The sequence below is a fragment of the Balaenoptera musculus genome, chromosome 10 (assembly GCF_009873245.2).
Source record: "Balaenoptera musculus isolate JJ_BM4_2016_0621 chromosome 10, mBalMus1.pri.v3, whole genome shotgun sequence".
NCBI lineage: Eukaryota > Metazoa > Chordata > Mammalia > Artiodactyla > Balaenopteridae > Balaenoptera > Balaenoptera musculus.
The window spans coordinates 86,907,261-86,912,255 of record NC_045794.1 but is presented as its reverse complement, the minus strand read 5'-3'; the positions used below and the strand labels follow the sequence as shown (position 1 = coordinate 86,912,255).

The 4,995-nt window shown below is 44.2% G+C and overlaps 1 protein-coding gene across 1 annotated transcript in view; it reads right to left on the bottom strand.

Moving 5' to 3' along the window:
- Positions 1 to 4,995, bottom strand: part of CHST11 (carbohydrate sulfotransferase 11) — a 278,360-nt gene that overhangs the window by 192,570 nt on the left and 80,795 nt on the right. The gene's annotated exons all lie outside the window — the stretch shown is intronic.

Here is a 4,995-nt window from a genome sequence, read left to right as displayed (position 1 = left end):
CTTGAAATCAGCCATGATGGAAATATTTACACCACGGAAACTGACGAATGCTACAAATCAGGACCTTTTTCCCCCAGAGAGCTAACAGTTAAACATTTACCAGCATACCACTTCAACCAGCCTCCTTCCCCTCTTTCCAACCATCTATCTTCCTCATAAACCACTCAGTACCTACTGTATGCAGGGTATTATGTTAGATTCTCCTTGAGAACTCAAAGGTGATTACGTCATTGCCCTGCCTTCAGTGAATTTACAGTCTCGTAATACATTTGTATGAATTGAGATACATTTGGCTACAAACAACAGAAACCTCAACCAGCAGTGGTTCATTCTTAAATGGAGAGAGTCCAGAGTCTGGAGGTAGGCATTGGTCTGGCTGCCCAGCAGGGTCATTAATGATCCCAACGTTATCAACTTTCTCCCTCATGCTCATCGCCTCATGTGTACGAGAGAGCTGCTGCAGTTTTAGGTATCGAGCCTGCGTTCAAAAGCAAGAAGCAGGGGTAAGTGGCCTTTTTCTTTTTATCCAGGAAGAAAATCATTTAATCCTCAAAACAACTTCATGAGGTAGCTACTAGAACTATTCTCATTTTATAGATAGGGAAATTGACACCCCCAAAGATGAACTAATTTGCTCAAGGCCACGCAGCCTGGGTAGCCAGAATATAAACCCAAACATTCTGACTCCAGAGCCTGTGCTGTGTCAGGTATACCACTAACTAGAGATGCCAGCACTTGGGAGCAAAGCACGCAATCTACTGCTTAATTATCTGCCTTGGACTGTTCTCCATTGCTGCATGTATTTATCTTTCAGCCCAAGACTTTCTGTTGCTCAGGAATAGAAATCCTGTTTGCTCATTCCTCTATGATCCCCGCTCCCAATCATGAACATAATATCAGGCGCTTGCATTTGTTAACTGATATGCACCCATCTCAGCTCTAAGACTATCCAACCTGAACGGAAAATCTTGCTGTTCCAGGCGCCAGCAGGCCTGCGTTTGGCTCCTTCCTCTGCTAATTACCTACTTGAAAACCTTTAGACTTGGGCTCCAATCCACTTGGCAATCAGACCATCCCCTTGGCCCATCTGCCTGTAACTGCACACCCCCTTTGCTAGGGCTGCATTCCTTTTTACAGATCTTACGATTTGTACTATTCCAATTACTCCCCCATCACAGAAAATTCTAACCCCACTGGCATCCCCACCACAAACTATTCTCCCTAGACACAGCAGGAGAAAAAAACATCAGTATTTGCTAGAGTGGCCAAAAGACTTGAGTCCTTTATTAGCAATAAATAGAAAATGTAAGTTCTCTACTTGGTTGCTCTGGTGTCTCTATGACATACGCCAGCTTTAGAAATCCTGATCTGCAAAGAAAAGCATCTATCTGGTTTGGAAATCTAAGCACCGCTTAACTAGTGCTTTAGAGGATGTTGTTAGAAAAGGCACAGCCTGGGGCTGTATTTGTCATGGCAAGTTTGGGCTCAATCCCTGAGCAAGTGCCAACTATCCAAAGGGAACACGGCTAGTCCAATCACCACTTCTCTCTGGACTTTTTGTTTGGCTTTGTTTTGGTTTTGTCCAGGAGAGAAAAGAAGTGCTTGGAGTGAAGCAGCTGTAGGGACTTGACGTGACAGAACTGTTCCCCATCCTGGAAAAAAAGATCTCCAAGTGCTGCACACGCCTCTTTCTTGGGTGGCCTTGCAATTCCTTTTTCAATATGCATTGAAGCAAAACCTGAGCTTTCTAAATGGGCACCCTGGGTGGCTCAGAGTATCCTCATTATACTAATGCTAGCCAAGGAGACCTTGGGAAGGAAAGCGAAACTTTTCACTACCCCGATCAATCAGAAATAATGAGAAATAAAACAGATCACTTATAGTCCGATGACCTCGGGCAAGTCACATGTGGCTCCTCACCCCTAGGGAAGCGGGTAAGTTCAGGCTTGGGCTCTGGAGCCAGAACACCTGGGTTCGAATCCCAGCTCTGTCACTTTCCAAGTGTAATCTTGAACAAGTCACTTAACCTTGATGTGTCTCAGCATCCTGAGTTCTTGCATCTACCCTCAGAACACTGTTGAAAGGAGTAATCTGTAAATTTTACACACAAAATACTTAGAAGAGAGCCTGACACATAGTTTTGTTTGTAATTAATGTTACTCATTATTATCTGCCTCCCTAGATCTTGGGAGAACTATGCAAAAAATTCTGTTTAGAACACTGAGTTTCCACTCAACAAATATTAGTTTCCCTCTCAAAAAAAAAAAAAAAATCTTAATATCCATTTGTTCTATATTTAAGCCCAGGTTTCTAGATTTTCAATCAATCAACCAAGCGTGTACCCAGCAGACAGAGACAAGGACTGTTATTCTCAAAAACCTGACTCAGGGTGGTTTTTCTCCCTCTGCCCTTCTTCGGAACACAGTCCGCATTCATTCAGCGAAGGAAACCTGGACCAGCTCCACAAAGCAACACTGACATGATGGATACATTCCAAGGGTCACAACACCAGAGCTCAGGAGAGCCGAGAGACCGCCCCCTACCCTCGAGGGGCCAGTGGCGCATAGTCCTTAAACCTCACATGCACAACACGGCAGAGGAGTTAAGAAGGCAATAAATGGATTTCTTTTTCCAATTTGTAACAAAATCTGCCTTGGTCCCTCTCACCCTGCGGGGTAACAGCAAGGATACTCAGCCAGGATCTGTGCCTCTCTCTAGGGATTCCCGCTTTCCAGACAAGAAGGACCCTGTACCACTGCCGACACCTCCTGCTTCTCAGAACAAGGATTCTGCATCCGGATCTAACCAAACAGCACTTCCCCATGTTCCAGCCACAGGGCAAACTGACAGTGAACTTCTAAACCGCACGGCTGCTGTGAGAAGGCCAGCATCCACCCCATATAAATTTACTGTAGTGATTCAGATGGGGTTGGAAAGGCCTTTATTATTATTTTGAAAAACCCAAAAGACAGTACCTAATTTGTTATCTCCAGGGAAGGATTCTGACCACCACAGTTCATTGTTTCAGCTCAAACTTCTGATTTCTACAACAGCAGAACAAATTTTCTCCCCTTCCCTCCCCCCAAAAGCTGTCCATTTTTCCATGCTGACATGGGGCACATTCCCAACAGTTTACACTTTTCTCTAATATCCTTAACTCTGCTCATTACTTTCTGAGAAACTAGCCCAGAGAGGCTAGCTGGCCAACACCTTCTTCAGAATCAGGAAGGTTCTTTTCAGAAATCCTACACGTGGACATTCTTTTCATACTTCTTAACTGGTGCCCGCAGTAAGCGAAGGGAAGAAGATCAATAATCAGCCCCGGTGAGTGGAATCTGTAGGTTACTAGAGCGGGGGAGGGAGAGGTAGAGGTGGCAGGGGGAAGTATCAGATGACTTTGGTGACTGTCACTGTGCGTCTCAGGAGGCCACACACAGATAAAGGACATCAGGCAGGATTCAACCAAATGTACTAATTTCTCTCGATTTACACTTCTGGGCTCCTGCAAGACCGGGCCAATTCCAGAGTAGGAAGGAGGGATGGGAGGGTAGGGGGAAAGACCACATTCCTCTGCAGAAAAAATTTAAAGGCATCCAGGGCTAGAAGAGATCACCACGCCCCTCCCCCCCATCCAGGAACAAATGAAAACACATGAACTATGACATATTGAGAAGAACACCTGTCCCACTCACATAAAAACTGAAACACAGAGCTATCCTCCCCTGCCCAGCCCTCTGTCCCTGAGGACCTCTCAGAGGCTGAGTGCCATCGTCAACTGTTCTACAAGGCAATGACCCTTCCATGGCCCCAAAATGTTCTCAGGTGAACTTACATCTCCCTGGACCACCCTCACTGCCACTGGATCTGAGGGGTGAATTTATTTTTTGAATAAGTAATGAAGCCGCACAGTACCCGAAAATTCCAAAAGGCGTGAAAGGATACCTTTGATGAAAATACGTCTTCCCTCCTCCCCTCCACCCGCCCTAGGCAACCACGGTCTGTTCGAAAGAATTCACAGAACATACACTGTGTGCCAGAACACTGTGCTTCTAGGCCCTGGCCTGTTTTATATAATCACTGGACCAGTTTCCAGTGTGTCCTCCCCAAAAGGCAAGTGGGTACATGTGCTGGTATGTGTGGAATATTTTTTTTACATACCCTGGTAAAGCAGACCTAATATAAAATGTACCATTTTAATCATTTTAAAGTTCAGGGCATTTAAGTACATCCACATTGTTGTGCAACCACAGCCAGCTATCTGCAGACCCTTCTCAACTTCCCAAAGAGAAACCGTCCCTATTAAACACTAACGCCCTGTTTCCTCTTCCTCCCCCAAGCCCCAGGTAGCCAACATTCTATGTTCTGTCTCTATGAATCTGGCTACTCTAGGTACTTCACATACGGGGAATCATATGGTATCTGTCCTTTTGTAACCGACATTTCATTTATCGGAATATCTTCAAGGTTCATCCATGCTACAGCATGTGTCAGAATTTCCTTCCTCTTAAAGGGTAAATAATACTCCATTACACACAGATACACCACATTTTGCTTATCCATTCATTTGTCAATGGACATTTGGGTTGTTTCCAGTATTTGGCTACTGTATATAATGCTGCTATAAATATCGGTGTACAAATATCTGTTTGAATCCCTGCTTCCAATTCTTTTGAGTATATACCCAGAAGTGAACTCCACTGGTAATTCTACATCAAAGTTTTGAGGTTCCGCCATACTGTTTTTCATGGCAGCTGCATGTGGATTATCTTAAGACAAATGTTAGTATATTCTCCACGATGTTCTATACTACCATTTTAAAATGCAGTCCTCACTTTTCTCAGTTAAGGAAAAATGAAATTACTTGTTATCCCAACTTGATCCTTCACATCCAAGATCTCGAATGATAGACATGAGAATTGCTAGGAATTAAAATGCATTATTATCCAATGATTAGTTATGGTCTAACAACAGGTTGTCTGATGGTCTTTACTCCTA